This window comes from Hyperolius riggenbachi, chromosome 3, assembly GCF_040937935.1.
Source record: "Hyperolius riggenbachi isolate aHypRig1 chromosome 3, aHypRig1.pri, whole genome shotgun sequence".
In the NCBI taxonomy this organism is placed as follows: domain Eukaryota; kingdom Metazoa; phylum Chordata; class Amphibia; order Anura; family Hyperoliidae; genus Hyperolius; species Hyperolius riggenbachi.
In genome coordinates this window covers 292261143-292280327 of record NC_090648.1, presented here as the reverse complement: position 1 = coordinate 292280327, position 19185 = coordinate 292261143, and the positions used below count along the sequence as shown (strand labels likewise).

The 19185-nt window shown below is 49.1% G+C and overlaps 1 protein-coding gene across 1 annotated transcript in view; it reads right to left on the bottom strand.

Annotated features, from left to right (window-relative positions):
* The window catches only part of LOC137563701 (uncharacterized), a 103184-nt gene that overhangs the window by 1012 nt on the left and 82987 nt on the right, over nucleotides 1-19185 (bottom strand). The window lies entirely within an intron of this gene.

Sequence of the window (19185 nt, the reverse complement as noted above, 5' to 3'; positions counted from 1 at the left end):
CTCATTGCAAAATGTTTATCTTAAAGACAGAAAGGAACAGGAGCCCTTCAATAGTGCATTAACTTTTACAATCTGTAAAACACATACTGTACAGTTGCACTTACAGTGAGAAGTAAACTTAGCATATAGGCTCTCAGCCACTTATTCTGCTGTCCATTTGCCTGGCAGTGGCTTCGGGACATGCTGCTTGCGATAGTCGGCAGGGAAGGTGGGCAGAGCCTTATAAATGGTTGTGTCAATCTTTAGACTTCTTATCACATTCAGGCTAGTTACACACCAGGACGTTGCGTTTAGGGGACGTTATAGGGCATATAACGTGCCCCTAATGCAACGCCTGATGCTCTCTGGTGTGGACGTTGGAGTGAGCCGCGTTGTGCAGCTCACTCTGGCGTCCGTGATGCTGTGATGTGTACTCTTGGACACATGCGGCATCACGTGGTCCTGCCCAGCCAATCGCCGCACAGAGCGGCCGCTCCAGGAAGTAAACACTGCACTAGTGATGCTCATCTGAACTAGGATATCCGAGTTACTCAGATATCCTAGCTCTTTTTTCACTATTCGAGCTTGAAAACCGAGCTCGAATAGTATTAGCTATCCGGGCTGTGCTATCCGAGCGCACTCGGATAGCAAGCAGCTATCCGGAGATATGCTAGCTATCCGAGCTCGGATAGCGTCACGACAGACGTTACCTCGAGTCCTCACAAGCAAATCAGAGGGCTCCCAGCCCTCTGACTGCAGCCAATCACAGAGGGGGAGCCTGGCCAAGCCCCCCTCTATAAATAGCGGGCGCCATGTTGCCTCACTCGTCCTGCTTGCGACTCACTGACTGATAGTACTGAGAGACTGCTCCAGTGCTTTTTGTCTGTGTGCAAGTGCATTGCTATTGTTCTAAACCTAGCATTTTTACACTCCAACACTTGATCTTCAACTGTATTGCTTTGTATTGTAGATAGATTGTATTTTAGACAGTTTAGTTTGGGTGATTACTAGGGGGACTAGGGAGGGAGAGAGACTGTCACTGGTGCTGCTGCAGGCCTGCAGCCAGCAGCTAGGCCCTGTGCCTAGGCAAGGCAGCCTGCTCTGCTCTGTGCTCTAGTCTCTAGTTACCTTACCTGTGCTATCACCTGTCCTACTCTACTCCTATACTACTACTACTACTTCTTCTGTGTTAGATAGATTTGTACTATTTTGTAGTTAGCAAGGCCAAGCTTTACTGCTATACCTGTCCTGCTGTATCTGCTCTCTGTAATCTAGTCACACCTGTTGTATTATTAAGCTAGATTCTTCTATTGTTTAGTTAGTAGTACTGTAGTGTACTGTACTCTAGTCTGTGTATAGGTACCGTCCGTCACCGCGTTACCTAGGATCTTTGTGTGCGCAGTGCACGTCTGCGCTGTCCGCACCCTCTCGTTATTGCTACACCTGTCCTATGGTTTATATATTACTTCTATTGTGTATTAGCTGACTTGTACTGTAGTCTATGTATAGGGACACCGTCAGTCAGCAACATCTAGGGTCTTTGTGTGCGCAGTGCACATCTGCACTGTCCGCACCCTCTCGTTAGTGCTACACCCGTCCTATTGTTTATATATTATTTCTATTGTTTCTATTGTATATTTGCTGACTTGTACTGTAGTCTATGTATAGGGACACCGTCAGTCAGCGTCAGCTAGTGTCTTTGTGTGCGCAGTGCGCACTCTCTCGTTAGCGCTACACCGATCTCTGCTGTAGAGTACACCTGTCCGTCACCTCACACACCCACCACCACCAGTCCCACCCCATTAAAGTACCCCACTTGTCCCACACGCCTTTACATACATAAGTTTTTTTTTCATTTGTATAATATTAAAAATATACAATGTCTGGCACTGGCAGCCGCGGTTTGGGCAGGGGCAGCAAGGGCATCGCCAAGAGAGGAGGTCGTGGCAGCCGCGCCACCACCACACGCAGTTCTGTGTCTGCACCAGTGGCTATTCTGCCATTAGCCACTGGCCGTGGACGCCTTGGCCGCCCAACAGCTGGGAGTCACGCTGCAGAGACGCAGCAGCAGCAGCAGCGTGTGGCCCAGATGTTCCTCCCACCGCCAGGTTGTAGCCGTCCTATTGAGGAGAAGGACGCAGACGCTGTGGTGGAACTGATGGTGGATGAGCAGGCCACCATTAGCTCCGGAACCGAGTCCTCCACCCCCGCCACCACTCCTGTTCGCAAGAGCAGCAGCAGCCGACCAGCACTGCCTGGGGAGGAGGAGGAGTGCAGTTCTCCAGCCCCAGCGGGCGACATCAGCACCCTGTCACTCAGCACCTTGTTATCCTCAAGCGCAGTGGGGTTATGGAATGCTGTTGCGGAAGAATTGGCGGAGGAAGGAATGCTCATGGGCACTTTGGGGGATGATGCTTTGGACAGTCAGACAGTGGTGACTGTCCATCCGCCCATGCATGCAGAAGGGGAGTTTGGGGGATCCCAGCAGGACATGTTTGCGGAGGGGGAGGATGATGATGACACTGTGAAGGACAAAGACTGGTTGCCAGGTCCTGGGAGTGGGGATGTCATCAGCTCTGAGGAGGAGGAGGATGCGTCTGCGGGCCTTTCTAGAAGGATCAGCATCGCAGGCATGGGCAGGATCACAAGTGGGCGTGGTATGCAGGCCACACAGCGTGCTGATCAGGAGACGAGTTCTGCCAGTGCCACCTCCAGCCGCACCAAGAACCCCCCCCCAACCACCACAGGGAGACCAGCGGCAGCAGCACCTTCCAGCCGAAGGGGCAACTTCACCTCCCCAATATGGAATTTGTTCACCCTTCCATATTTGGACTGCAAGTATGCCACCTGCAACCAGTGCCGCAAGCACCCCCAGAGGCCTCAGAGTCGGAGAGGTGGTGTCCGACAATGGGGCAAACCTGACCCACATCCCCTGCCTGGCGCACATCCTGAACCTAGTAGTCCAAAAGTTCCTGCGGACCTACCAGGGGATGGACCGACTCCTTGAGGCGGCAAGGAAGGTTGTGCGTCACTTCCGGCACTCGCCTGCAGCCGTGGCGAACCTGGAAGAGGTGCAGAAGGAGCTGCACCTGCCACAGCACCGGCTCATGCTCGATGTTCCAACTCGCTGGAACTCCACCCTGGCGATGTTGGAGCGTCTGGTTGAACAGAGGCAGGCTGTCAGCCAGTACGTTGCACGAGCAACAGTTGCCTCCCTCACTGCAACTGGGCGTGCTGCCACCAACCTCCCGTCCATCATCTCCACGGAGGACTGGGGGCACATGCAGCAGGTGTGCTCAGTCCTGGCACCCTTCCTGCAGGCCACCAACATGGTGAGCAGGGACCATGCAATGTGGGTCCCCTTGGTGTGTGTGCTGGACAGGGCCCTGTATGCACTGGTGGAAGAGGGAGCGGCAGCCTTGGACCAGCAGGAGCTGCAGGCAGCTTCACAGGCCACCTCTGAGGAGGAGGAGGGCTTGGAGTTGGTCGAGGTCCCTGACCTTGCTGCTGATGAGGGGGAGCAGCAGAGCGCAGCTGGACTGGTGCGGGGGTGGAGAGAGGATGAGGTGGAGGAGGCAGAGGAGGACCGCAATGTCGGCTCTGGGGCTGCCGATGATGTGCCAACAGACGTGGCCAGACTCTTCCTAATGGCAGCACACATGCTGAGGTGCCTGCGCAAGGACCCAAGGGTGATCCAGATGAAGCAGAGGGAGGACATCTGGATCTGCATGATGCTGGACCCACGTCTGAAGGGGAAGCTCAGCCAGTTCCTGCCTGCAGGAAGAGACCGTGCGCAACAAATGAGAGATTTGCAGCTGTCCCTTGTTGAGCGCTTGGAGGAAGCCTTCCCTCAGACATTCACCCCCACTGTCCAGCCAGCACAGAGGCAGCAGCAGGTGCCTGCATCCACCAGCAGCAAGCACACGCGCACCACAGACCTGCTGTCTCTGACCCAAGAGCTCTACATGAGTGTAGAGCTGCCAAGGACTAGAGAGGAGGTGCCTGCAGCAGCATCCTTCTCCAGTCACAGGCAGCGCTTGACCCGCATGGTGGCTGACTACATGGGGTCCTTCAGCGGGCTTGACAGCGTGGCCCCTGTTGATCCCATGGAGTATTGTGTCAAGCACCTGCCGATCTGGAGCGAGCTTGCGCATTACGCCCTGGAAGTGCTCTCCTGCCCCCCTTCCAGCGTACTGTCAGAGCGTTGCTTCAGTGCAGCTGGTGGAGTCGTCACTGAGAAGCGATCTCGTCTGTCTCACAAGTCTGTGGACAGACTGACGTTTCTCAAAATGAACCAGGCTTGGGTGGAAGGCGAATTCATGGCCCCTGTTGTCGGCGAGAGGGGGACATGAAGTGACGACTGGCACACACACATACACCTGCTGCTGCTGCTGTATTTCATCCTGCTGTCTGTGTCTCCACTGCCAGGGAACACATTACAAGGTGCTGCTGCCCATGCGCCACCAGCTATTACGCTCAACAATAGCTGCAATAATTTAAAAACAAAAACAAAAAATGTTAATTATTTTAGAGGTGTCCGGGTTGAAAACTGTGCTGTCCCAATTGTGTATTGGACACAATGTGGGCTTCACGACCGCTAATCTGGAACCTCATGATGTTCATTTAAGGCCCTGGAACCACCGCTAGGAACCAGGGCCTACTATGTCTCGCTGCCTGCCCTCCTGCCTGCTGCCAAATGCCAGTCTGCCACACACTTATCCTCCTCACGCTGCCTGCTGTTATATTTCCTCCTGCTGTCTGTGTCTCCTCTCAACTGCCAGGGAACACATTACAAGGTGCTGCTGCCCATGCGCCACCAGCTATTACGCTCAACAATAGCTGCAATAATTTAAAAAAAAAATTGTCATTATTTTAGAGGTGTCCGGGTTGAAAACTGTGCTGTCCCAATTGTGTATTGGACACAATGTGGGCTTCACGACCGCTGTCTGGAACCTCATGATGTTCATTTACGGCCCTGATACCACCGCTAGGAACCAGGGCCTATTATGTCAGTCACATCACACTGCCTGACACACATTACTCCTCCTCCTGTAGCTGCATTGAGCTTCTGCTGTCTGTGTGCTGCTACCACTGCCAGGGAGAACAGAAGAAAAACTATTTTCTGCTGCCACCTGCCCACCCACTCTCCTACCGAGTACCGACCGACTATTACCACACACTACAAATAGCTGCAAGCCTGCAACTACTTCCTCCTCCTGCTGATGTCTGTGTTTTACCACCGCCAGGGTACACAGAAAAAGGCGCTGTGGCTTGCAATGTGCCACTACCTACCTATTATGCCATCAACACAAATATAACTATGGTGTTATTAAAATAAAATATTTCCACAAATGAAGTAAAAAAAAAAATATTACAAAAGAAAGGAAAACAAAGACACATAATATAATGATAGAGAAGAAGAGGAAGAAGAAGAGAAAGAGGAAGAAGAAGAAGATTACAACAACCATTTTGGACACACCTTCTCATGCAAACACTTTTCATGAAGTTAATTTACTATTTTTGAGACCTTTTGTATAACTACTACATCACCACATAATCACTTGATGTTTTTCTTCATAAAAAAGGTGGTTTCATGCATCATTGACCTCCAATACAAGTTTTACAAGCTATTTAAGGCCAGCTCGAATATTTTACTCTAATACAGACTCGGATAGTGACGTCGGATATCCGAGGTCGAATCGGATATTCGATTACATCGGATATTGAACTTCGAGTGAATTCGGATAGTTTACTATCCGAATTCGACCGAACTCGAAAAGGATAATGAGGTATCCGATCAACACTACATTGCACGTCACTGAGTGCAGTGAATATTAATTAGCCATGTGCCCGGCTGCTCTCCCCTCCTCCTCAACATGACTGAGCATGTGCAAACAGTCTAACGCAGCTTAGCCGCGTAGAACGCACAGCATGCAGCACTTTGCTGCGTTACAATGTAACGCAACGTGGGCAGTGTGAACAGCCCACTTGTGTTACATTGCTGTGCGTTGGGGGAGTGTTACAGGCTGCACTAACGTGCGCCTGTAACGTCCCTGTGTGCAAGAAGCCTCAATCTCTGGGAAATTTTCTTAGAAAGTTGCAAGGACTGAGATAAACTGTTAAAATTAAGCTTAGGGAGAAAATAGAGCCTTCAATGGTGAAGACTGTGTACACAAATATAGCTGTGAAATAAAGTTGTTTCTGAATTTATTATCTGGCTGGGCATGAATGCAGCTACCATAGATTTTATATCTCCACTGCAGTACTAAAACAACTGGAGCTGTTAAATGCCTTCTGGTAGGGGGCATGCTTTTGTAAAAGTCCTTAAAATGGATGCTTACATCATGAAGTGAAACTGAAGGACTTATGTAAAATAAGCAGTGTAAACAGTGGGTTGATTTCCTGACATGGTTTGCTATAGAAGTTATAGGGAAACTCCCAAGGCATACCAAAGGTCTTATATTTTTTGCGATTAAGGGGGGGAAAAAACTCTGTTGCTTGAAAATTTTCCATAAAAGAAGTATTTTGCTTGCTGGATTTCCTGTTCAGTGAGAGGCAGGTAGCTGGATACGTGACTAGATGGCACTGTTTGTCAATGTAAATGTACAACCTCTCCGCATCATTCCTCATACTGACTGATTAGATTTGGAAGCGCAGGCAGAGAAGGCATATTTTTAGATGAGTTATTAAAGCTTATTTAAAGCCATCAAACCAAAATAAATAAAGCTGCAGTACATCTATAGAGGGTAACAGATTTGCTTGCCTTTTCACAAGGAGTTGCTCTGTTATATGTAGACTTCCAAATATACTGAAGCATATAGCCATTCAGTGCAGTGGACAAGGAAGAACAACTATAAAGCTGAGCATACAATATTCTGTCTCTGAGGGATTTAATCAACAATTAATGCAATTATTTGGTAAATCATTTTGGAGGAGCTTGATGTCATGCACCACACCAAATTTGGATTGCATTTACAATTGCTTTTTTCCTTAGCTGCATGGTTTTGTTAAGTCTGCGTGCCTCTCTCAATCGCATTCCCATGGCCAGGCAGAGGCGTAGCTAGGGTTTTCAGCGCCCGGGGACAAAGACTATTAATGCGCCCCCCAAAGTCAAGGTTGCGGCGCGCGCAGCGCGCCGCACCAAAAAGGGGCGTGGTCACATAATAAATGTGGGCGTGGTTATGGGTGGAGCCAAATGTATATGGAGGTTAGCAGGCTCACGCTCACCCACCCTCCCTCAGTATGTACCTTCCAGCATGTTCCAAGACAAATTCAGCAATCATGAGCCCCCCCCATCAAGACAAATTCAGCAATCATGAGACCCCCAACATAACCAACTCAGCAATCATGAGGCCCCCAACAAGACAAATTTAGCAATCATGAGGCCCCCAACAAGACAAATTTAGCAATCATGAGGCCCCCAACAAGACAAATTCAGCAATCATGAGGCCCCCAACAAGACAAATTCAGCGATCTTGAGGCCCCCAACAAATCATGAGGCCCCCAACAAGACAAATTCAGTAACCATGAGGCCCCCAACAAGACAAATTCAGCAGTCATGAGTCACATAAATAGACAGCATTTCACATAAATAGGTAGAATGCCCCCTTAATATGGTAGACACCTCTCACCTGGCAGCAGTTCTCCAAAATACACTCAATCTGACGTGGTTCCCCAAAAATAGGTAGCCCCAGGTCTATAGTTGTCCCCAGAATAGGTGGCCAGCAGTATAGATGTCCCCAGAATAGGTGGCCAGCGGTATAGATGTCCCCAGAATAGGTGGCCAGCGGTATAGATGTCCCCAGAACAGGTAGCCAGGGGTAGAGATGTCCCCAGAACAGGTAGCCAGGGGTAGAGATGTCCACAGAACAGGTAGCCAGGGGTATATGTGCCCAGTATATGTAGGCAGGGATATGTGTGCCCAGTATATGCAGCCAGAGGTATATGTGCCCAGTATATGTAGCCAGGGGTATATATGCCCAGTATATGTAGCCAGGAGAATAATATGTGCCCAGTATATATAGTCAGGCGTATATGTGCCCAGTATATGTAGCCAGGGGTATATATGCCCAGTCCATGTAGCCAGGGGGTATATATGCCCAGTATATGTAGCCAGGGGGTATATATGCCCAGTATATGTAGCCAGGGGGTATATATGCCCAGTATATGTAGCCAGGGGGTATATATGCCCAGTATATGTAGCCAGGGGTATATATGCCCAGAGTAGGTAGCCAGGGGTATATATGCCCAGTATATGTAGCCAGGGGGTATATATGCCCAGTCCATGTAGCCAGGGGGTATATATGCCCAGTATATGTAGCCAGGGGTATATATGCCCAGTATATGTAGCCAGGGGGTATATATGCCCAGTCCATGTAGCCAGGGGGTATATATGCCCAGTAGATGTAGCCAGGGGGTATATATGCCCAGTAGATGTAGCCAGGGGGTATATATGCCCAGTAGATGTAGCCAGGGGGTATATATGCCCAGTAGATGTAGCCAGGGGTATATATGCCCAGTAGATGTAGCCAGGGGTATATATGCCCAGTAGATGTAGCCAGGGGGTATATATGCCCAGTATATGTAGCCAGGGGGTATATATGCCCAGTATATGTAGCCAGGGGTATATATGCCCAGTATATGTAGCCAGGGGGTATATATGCCCAGTAGATGTAGCCAGGGGGTATATATGCCCAGTAGATGTAGCCAGGGGGTATATATGCCCAGTAGATGTAGCCAGGGGTATATATGCCCAGTAGATGTAGCCAGGGGTATATATGCCCAGTAGATGTAGCCAGGGGTATATATGCCCAGTAGATGTAGCCAGGGGGTATATATGCCCAGTAGATGTAGCCAGGGGTATATATGCCCAGTAGATGTAGCCAGGGGTATATGTGCCCAGTAGATGTAGCCAGGGGTATATGTGCCCAGTAGATGTAGCCAGGGGTATATGTGCCCAGTAGATGTAGCCAGGGGTATATGTGCCCAGTAGATGTAGCCAGGGGTATATATGCCCAGTATATGTAGCCAGGGGGTATATATGCCCAGTCCATGTAGCCAGGGGGTATATATGCCCAGTCCATGTAGCCAGGGGGTATATATGCCCAGTATATGTAGCCAGGGGTATATATGCCCAGTATATGTAGCCAGGGGGTATATATGCCCAGTCCATGTAGCCAGGGGGTATATATGCCCAGTAGATGTAGCCAGGGGGTATATATGCCCAGTAGATGTAGCCAGGGGGTATATATGCCCAGTAGATGTAGCCAGGGGGTATATATGCCCAGTAGATGTAGCCAGGGGGTATATATGCCCAGTAGATGTAGCCAGGGGGTATATATGCCCAGTAGATGTAGCCAGGGGTATATATGCCCAGTAGATGTAGCCAGGGGTATATATGCCCAGTAGATGTAGCCAGGGGGTATATATGCCCAGTATATGTAGCCAGGGGTATATATGCCCAGTATATGTAGCCAGGGGGTATATATGCCCAGTAGATGTAGCCAGGGGGTATATATGCCCAGTAGATGTAGCCAGGGGTATATATGCCCAGTAGATGTAGCCAGGGGTATATGTGCCCAGTAGATGTAGCCAGGGGTATATGTGCCCAGTAGATGTAGCCAGGGGGTATATGTGCCCAGTAGATGTAGCCAGGGGTATATGTGCCCAGTAGATGTAGCCAGGGGTATATGTGCCCAGTAGATGTAGCCAGGGGTATATGTGCCCAGTAGATGTAGCCAGGGGTATATGTGCCCAGTAGATGTAGCCAGGGGTATATGTGCCCAGTAGATGTAGCCAGGGGTATATGTGCCCAGTAGATGTAGCCAGGGGGTATATGTGCCCAGTAGATGTAGCCAGGGGGTATATGTGCCCAGTAGATGTAGCCAGGGGTATATGTGCCCAGTAGATGTAGCCAGGGGTATATGTGCCCAGTAGATGTAGCCAGGGGTATATGTGCCCAGTAGATGTAGCCAGGGGTATATGTGCCCAGTAGATGTAGCCAGGGGTATATGTGCCCAGTAGATGTAGCCAGGGGGTATATATGCCCAGTAGATGTAGCCAGGGGGTATATATGCCCAGAGTAGGTAGCCAGGTGTCCCCCTCCCTGCCTCCCCAGCAGGAGGGGAGCAGCGCAGAGAAGAGGGAGAGCTGCTCTCTCTCCCTCGCTGTCCCCTCCATTAATGTCCGGGTGCTGGCAGCGGTGGGCGGAACTTACCTCCGTCTCGTCGCAGCGCGGATGGATCTGCCGCTACTCTGGTCTAGTCCAGACCAGAGCAGCGGCTGCGGGATCCGAACTTCCGGCCGGCGCTGGAGCGAGACGGAGGTGAGTCCCGCCCGCTGCGCCAGCACCCGGACAATAACGGAGGGGACAGCGATGGAGGGAGGGAGAGCCCTAAGGTGAGAGAAGGGGGGGAGATGGCCCCCTTCTCCACCGTCCGCATAGCTCTCCCTCTTCTCTTCTCTGCGCTGCTCCCCTCCGCAGAAAAAAAAAAATCAGCTCAGCTGGGCGCCCTTAGGGACCCGGCGCCCGGGGGCACTTGACCTACCCCGACCCCCCCTAGCTCCGCGCCTGTGGCCAGGAGTATTCAGCACTTGTGCAGCTTAAGTACCGGGGGCCATAGCACAAGAATGGCGAGGGAGCCCACACACCTCATGAGGCTGGAGGAAGCCCCAGGTAAGTATATATACACCCATTAAGACTATCTCAGGTTTGCTTTAAAAGGAAATAAATGTCAGCACCCAATTCACTATCACTTCAGGTATCATCTGAGACACTATGTAGTACATTATTTATGCTAACCTGGGGCTTCCCCCGGCCCAATGCAGACCGAGGACTCCCTCTCTGCTCCAATAAATTGGCCAGTCACCTCCAGTCGTGCTACACTACGCATGCACAGTGAAGTGCGACTTGGCCAATTTATTGGAGCAGAGAATGGGACAATGGAGTAGCTGGGGGGACAGCAAGGGAGCATTCGGTCTGCATAGGGCTGGCGAAAGCCAAAGGTTAGTATAAATAATGCCCTACTTAAAAAGGGGTTCTTCCGCGAATGAGGAAAAAAATAAAAAGTGGATTATTTATAAACTATTAAAAATCCTTCTCAAATAGTGTTAAAAGTTTTTAAAAAAAATGAATGGTTTCATCAAAATAACATGTGTAAGTAACCAGTGACGGATGACGGCTGGGAGGCTAATCCATTTGTGAGGGTTTTTTTTTTTTACTATAATTTCCCAAACATAACTGCTGCCTACCTAGTTGTCAGTGGTGTAGCCCATTGCTGTGAGGAATGGCTGATACAGTTGTTAGAATAACAGCTGTTCTCTCGCTGAGCTCCACGGCAGTTATTTATTGTAGTTTTACAGAGAGGACCCCTGCAGCAATGAATCGGGCAGAAGCAGGGCAGCCGATCAGTGAGAACGTCATTTGTTGACATCGTTGCCCGGCAACCAGACTACTCGTCTATGCAGAAAGATCTTTATCTCCTGAAAGCGAGTGATCTGGTTTTAGCTAATTAGCGCTGCCCGCTGTCCTGTCTTCCTGTCAGCAGTGGCCACTTGCGTGCGTTGGGTGCAGGGGATGCACCACTTTCACCAGCGGGGAGGGGGCCAGGGGGAGCTGCAACAAGCTGCTACTTCTGAAAATAAATATACTCCTAGATCAGGCTGGAGCCATACATTTTCTTCCTGCTCAGAATTACAGGTTCAGCCTCAGCGCACTGCTCAGCTGATAACACAGATGAGAGGAATGTCAGCCTGTCCAGCTCCCCCCTCCCTCGGGAAAATGAGGACGCTGGGAGAAGAGGAGAGAGGCACACAGAAACGCGTGCATGGGAGACAGCAGCTTGACAGAGTGCAGTGAGATGGAGGTGCTTCTTTTATGTGTGTGTGTGTGTGTGTGTGTGTGTGTGTGTGTGTGTGTGTGTGTGTGTGTGTGTGTGTGTGTGTGTGTGTGTGTGTGTGTGTGTACAGTGTGTGTGTACAGTGTGTGTGTGTAAATGGCTGCTTGCGTGTGTGTGTGTGTGTGTGTAAATGGCTGCTTGCGTGTGTGTGTGTGCGTGTGTGTACGGACCTGTGTGTAAATGGTTGCTTGTATCTGTGTACATGTGTACGGATCTGTGTGTAAATGGCAACTTGTATGTCTGTGCCCATTTGTACGGATCTGTGTGTAAATGGGTGCTGGTATGTATGTATGTGTGTGCATGTGTACAGATCTATGTGCAAATTGCTGCTTGTATGTGTATGCTTTATGTATGTGTATGCTGTATGTATGTGTATGCATGTGTATGGATCTGTGTATAAATGGCTGCTTGTATCTGTGTGCTGTGTGTGTGAAGTATCTGACTGTGCATAGTATAAATGTATGTTGTGTGTCTGTGTGTAAATATATGTGTGTCTTTGTGACATGCAAGTACACAAATGATATATATTTTATATACTTATATGGACGTTTCCCCCTTGATGGGGTCCCTCCCTTGTATCCGGTGTTGCACCCCTCATTTTCCCCATATAGCTTGGACAATAAACCCTCATCCTCCCCTTCAATAGCAAAGTGTGGTTAATTTCATCTCAGAAGTGGGCTCCCATGTGCCTGTACTGTACTGATAGTAAACTAGCTGCAGTGTGTGCTGATCTCTGCTACCCCCAGTATGTACAGTATAAGCTGTTACTCTGTGCCTGTACTGATAGTAAACTAGCTGCAGCGTGCGCTGATCTTTGCTGCCTCCAGTATGTACAGTATAAGTTGTTACTCTGTTCATGTACTGATAGTAAACTAGCTGCATTGTGCGCTGATCTCTGCTGCCTCCAGTATGTACAGTATAAGCTGTTACTCTGTGCCTGCACTGATCGTAAACCAGCTGCAGTGTGTACTGATCTCTGCTACGCCCAGTGTGTACACTATAAGCTGTTACTTAATCAGACAACAATGAACGTGAGAAAGGATGCTGTTTTTACAGGGGAAGGGGGCCCTGACCATGTGTGTGGGTGTGGGGGAGGGGGAGGGCGCAATCGCAATTTGTGTTTGCAATAGGCACTTTGTTGCTCAGCTACGTCTCTGCCTCTTCTAAAAAAAAAGGTTGTAACCCCTCCCACCGTGAAGCTCCGCCCCCACCTGTGAGCCCCACCTGCCAGCTACTATGCTCCTTTTGTGCCCACCCCAAAAAATCTGAAGCTGGAGCCGCCACTGGCTGCCAGCAGAACTAGAGTTCACTGTTACACAGTGAGTCGTGTCATCTGATTTTTAGCTGCGATGAGAAGCAGACAACAGACAGGATTTTAGACACTTGTTTCCTGTTGTAGTAATAGTGATCTGTCAATAAGGAAAATTTTATGTCAATTTTACTTTTTCTAAAAAATGGCTATATATATATATATATATATATATATATATATATATATATATATATATATATATATATATATATATATATATATATATATATATATATATATATATATACTTTATATATCCATCCATTAAAAACTTTATTGCAATTTACATAAACTTTTTTAGAAAAAGTAAAATTGACATAAAGTTTTCCTTATTGACAGATCACTATTACTACAACAGGAAACAAGTGTCTAAAATCCTGTCTGTTGTCTGCTTCTCATCGCAGCTAAAAATCAGATGACATGACTCACTGTGTAATGCTGGGAATACACGGGTCGATCCGGCGGCCGATTAGCTGCCGGATCAACCCCAGCCGCGTCCCCGCTCGTCCGTGCGGATCGATTACTGCTCGTCCCCGCCGGCGCTTCCTTATCAGCGCTCGATTCCCTGCCATTGTCCGCCGGCAAGGATCGAGCGGGCGGGGATCGAGCAGCTTGATCGGACCAGCTGAATATTATCAGCTGGCCAGATCAGCTGCTCGATACATGGTACAGAAACGTACCGTGTATCCCCAGCATTACAGTGAACTCTAGTTCTGCTGGCAGCTAAAAGAAGATAAGGGGAAAAAAACAAACAACTCCTGCAGAGCTGGAGTTAAGGTAGCCATACACTGGTCGATTTGCCATTAGATCGACCAGCTGACAGATCCCTATCTGATCGAATCTGATCAGAGAGGGATCGTATGGCTGCCTTTACTGCAAACAGATTGTGAATCGATTTCAGCCTGAAACCCGATCACAATCTGTTGAGCTGCTCCTGCCGCCTGTGCCCCCCCCCCCCCCCCCCCGTATACATTACCTGACGCTGGCTCCCGGGCATCTTCTCCGCGCTGCACCGCACCGCTCTGTTTTTGCTCCATCCGGGCGCTTCCTGTGTCACTCCGTGACCAGGAAGTTCAAATAGAGCGCCCTCTATTTGAACTTCCTGGTCACTGCAGTGACACGGGAAGCGCCGGGATGGAGCCGGAACAGAGCGGTGCAGCGCGGAGAAGACGCCCGGGAGCCAGCGTCAGGTAATGTATACCTGATCGGATCGGCCGCCGCTAGCGACGCGCACCCTACCCGCGGGCGATCGAGGGTAATTTCCCACACGGCGCGATCGACGGACCGATCCGATTTCGGGAGGAGATCGGATCGGCGGGTGCGTTTAGCGCGAACGATTGGCAGCAGATTCGATCCCAGGATCGAATCTGCTGTCGAAACGGCCGCGAATCGGGCCAGTGTATGGCCACCTTTACTTTTCATTTATTTTATGGCTGATTATCACACCAGCTAAAAACAGATCACTTGCTTTCCAGAGATAAAGATCTTTCTGCATAGAGGAGTAGTCTGGTTGCCGGGCAACGATGTCAACAAATGAAGTTCTCACTGATCGGCTGCCCTGCATCTGCCCGATTCATTGCTGCAGGGGTCCTCTCTGTAAAACTACAATAAATAACTGCCGTGGAGAGAACAGTCGTTATTCTAAAAACTGTAACAGCCATTCCTCACAGCAATGGGCTACACCACTGACAACTAGGTAGGCAGCAGTTATGTTTGGGAAATTACAGTAAAAAAAAAAAACCCTCACAAATGGATTAGCCTCCCAGTCCATCATCTCTCACTGGTTACTTACACATGTTACTTTGATGAAACCATTCATTTTTTTTAAAAAAACTTTGCACACTATTTGAGAAGGAATTTTAATAGTTTATGCATAAACCACTTTTTATTTTTTTCTTCATTCGCGGAAGAACCCCTTTAAAGGACAACTGTGGCAAGAGGGATGTGGAAGCTGCCATACAGTATTTATTTCATTTTAAGCAATACTAGTTTTCTGGCAGCCCTGTTGATCTTCTGACTATAATACATTTAGTCATAGACCCTGAACAAGCATGCAGCAGATCAGATGTTTCTGGCATTATTGTCCGATCTGACAAGATAAACTGCATGCTTGGTTCTGGTGTTATTCAAACACTACTGCAGCCAAACAGATCAGCAGGGCTGCCAGGTAACTGGTATTGTCAGGAAATAAATATAGCAGCCTCCATGTCCTTCTCAATTCAGTTGTCCTTAACCTATTTTGGTTCCTGGACGTAGTTTCTACGTCCAGGAACCATGCGCGCTATCGCACGCTCCCGCGGCCGATCGCGCGCGTGCACGCGCACTCCCGACCGCGGATTCGGTAGCCAGGGAATCAATGTATCGGGCTATGGTGCCCGATCATTGATTCCTCTCCCCCGCTGAAAAAGCGACAGCTTCTCTCAGAAGCTGCGCCTTTTCTGGCCGTTCCCTTCCCGATGCGTCACTGTAAGCGTATGTTACGCTTAGAGTGACGTCATGTAAACAAACTCAAGTAATACTACACCTGTAAAAAAAAACAAAATTTAAAATTAACACACATTTACATTATAAATCTATTGTTTACCTCCCATCCTCCCAAAACTACCCAAATAAAATGTTTACAATAAAAAAAAAAAAAATTACTATAAAAAAAAAAAACATGTAAATATTTACCTAAGGGTCTAAACTTTTTAAATATCAATGTAAAGATGAAATATTTCTATATTTTTTTTATTTTAAACTTGTAAATAGTGATAGATGCAAAACGGAAAAAATGCACCTTTATTTCCAAATAAAATATTGTCGCCATACATTGTGATAGGGACATAATTTTAACAGTGTTATAACCGGGACATATGGGCAAATACAATACGTGAGATTTAATTATGGAGGCATGTATTATTTTAAAACTATAATGGCTGAAAACTGAGAAATAATGAATTTTTTCCGTTTTTTCTTATTCTTCCTGTTAAAATGCATTTACAGTAAGGCTTGGTTCAGACGGACGTTTGGAGGCGTTGCGTTTGCTGGCGTCGCGTTCAGCAGCGTTTGTGTGCGTTTGGATGCGGTCGCGTTTTTTCTTCCCCTAGGGGGACATTAGCCATCGCGGTTAACCTCCCCTGGAAGCTACATGTAGCTTCCAGGGGCTCCTTGAACGCCAGGGAAAATCGGGACCCAAACGCCGCGTTTGTGTAAACGCGCTTGAAAGCTTGGTACAAACGCTCCCATTCACTTGAATGGGAGCGTTTAACACCAAGCCCTGAACGCTGGCTGTAAACGCTCTGCAAACGTCCGTCTGAACCAGCCCTAAAGTGGCTCTTAGCAAAATGTACCCCCCAAAGAAAGCCTAATTGGTGGCGGAAAAAACAAGATATAGATCAGTGCATTGTGATAAGTAGTGATAAAGTTATAGGCTAATGAATGGGAGGTGAACATTTCTCACGTGAAAACGACGGAACCTGAATGGGTTAAAGAGAGTCTGAAGCGAGAATAAATCTCGCTTCAGACCTCATAGTTAGCAGGGGCATGTGTGCCCCTGCTAAACCGCCACTATTGCGCCGCTAAACGGGAGTCCTTTCACCCCCAAATCCCCCCGGTGCAGCGGGGGAGCGCTTCCTGGTTGGGGCAGGGCTAACCGCCGCAGCCCTGCCCACGCGTGTCTGTCAGCGCGTATCTCCGCCTCTCCCCCGCCCCTCTGTCTTCCTTCACTGAGAGGGGCGGGGGAGAGGCGGCGATGCGCCGCTGATAGACGCGACTGGAGGCAGGGCTGCAGCCGTTAGCCCTGCCTCCAGGAGCGACCAAGTCTGCGACCAAGTGTTGCGGTGGGAGGTTTGGGGGTGAAGGGACCCCCGTTTAGCAGGGGCACACATGCCTCTGCTAACTATGAGCTCTGAAGCGAGATTTATTCTCGCTTCAGAGTCTCTTTAAAGGATACCTTAGGCCTAAATCAAGTGTGTGTGTGTGTGGGTGCACAGGTGTGCATAGGCTTACCGCATGTTCTGTGGTCCCGCATCTGCCTCCGCTTAGATGTAAAGCTGCCCCTCCCAAAGTCCTGGTTGGCATATGTGCAGTATGTCCACTTGGGCACCTTCTTACCACGTGCTGGCTGCTTATTGCCCTGGACATCCTGTGCCAACCAGAACTTTGGAAGGGGTAGCTTTACATATAAATGGAGGCAGATGCCGGGCCATGGGAGGTGGGTACACACACACACTATCTCGGACCAAGGTGTCTTTAAAGAGGAACTGTCGTGAAAGTCTTAAAATGTAAAACACAGATATAAGAAGTACATTTCTTCCAGAGTATAATGAGCCATAAATGACTTTTCTCCTATGTTGCTGTCACTTACAGTAAGTAGTAGAAATCTGACATTACAGACAGGTTTTGGGTAGTCCATCTCTTCATGGGGGATTCTCAGCATGGCCTTTATTCTTGATAAAGACATTCCCTGTAAAAAATGTATACAATTACGCTGGACAGCCTCCCTGATCACTGTACACTTCTTTTTTTGGCAGTTGGATGGAGCAACTGCCATTCACGATGTGCTTTTATAAATAAAGAAAATCCTAAGAACCCCCCATGAAGAGATGGGCTAGTCCAAAATCTGTCGGTAATGTCAGATTTCTACTACTCACTGTAAGTGACAGCAACATAGAAGAAAAGTAATTTATGGCTCATTTAACTCCAAAAGAAACATACTTCTTATGTGTATACTAGTAGACCCAAGCCTGTTTAAAAACTGGCTCTAAGTCTGTTTTTTTCTTCTTAACTTCACGCGTGCTCAGGCCGCACTCACGCGCACATGCCCGCCCGGCTCATTGGCCCCGTTCCTCCAGTCCCAGCTGCTGTCCGGGTCCGTGCTGTGCACATGCGCAGTAGAAAAAAGCACGGACCTAGCTACGCAGAGACAGCGCTACACCGAGACAGCGCTACGCAGGGACACGGGTTTTATTATAGAGGATGTTAACTATTTTAAAATTTCAGATTTTAGCGAAAGAGGTCCTAACCCTCCTGGCGGTTTGCAAAAAAATCGCCAGGGGGCAGCAAATCTTTTTTTTTAAATTTTTTTTTTTTTTTTTCATGTAGCGAGACAAAGTCTCGCTACATGATAGCCGCTGCTCAGCGGCATCCCCCCAGCCCCTCCGATCGCCGCCGGCGATCGGAGATCCGGAGATCCCGTTCAAAGAACGGGATCTCCCGGAGGGCTTCCCCCGTCGCCATGGCGACGGGGCGGGATGACGTCACCGACGTCATCGACGTCGTGACGTCAAAGGGGATTCCGATCCACCCCATAGAGCTGCCTGGCACTGATTGGCCAGCCAGCGCACGGGGTCTGGGGGGGGGGGCGGCTGCGGCGCGATGGATAGCGGCGGATCGGCGGGTAGCGGCGGCGATCGGGCACTGCACGCAGCTAGCAAAGAAAAAATTATGCAAATCGGCCCAGCGGGGCCTGAGCGGTGCCTTCCGGCGGCTTACCCCGAGCTCAGCTCGGGCTTACCGCCAGGAAGGTTAGGACACATCCGAGGTAGGGGAAAAAAAAGATCTACTTACCTGGGGTTTCCTACAGGCCCTGGCAGCCTATCTGTCCCTTGCTGCAGCCAGGAGCTATGTTCGGAATAGCTAAAAACACCGCTCCAGCTTCTTACCTGGGTCCCGCACACCATCGCGCTGCCCAGCGGGACTCCAGGGGGTCTCCTGCAGGCCACCGGGATCCCCAGCTTCTCTCTTCTTCCTGGATCCCGGTGGCCAATCAGCGGCAGTACACGTGACATCCTCGGGGGCAGCGCCGAAAAAAATAGTGGACTCGAACTTTTGCACAGCACGGAAGGAAAACGAGAAATGCACCCTTTATGTATATTGAGTGTTTAACCTGTCTAATCCCCCCCCCCCCTCCTTTTGTGTCACAAGTTGTAATTTGATCTCTTCCCTGTGTCGCATAACTGCCATGGCAGGTAAGCTCATTTGAAAGCACAGGATTTTAACAATATATCCATTTGA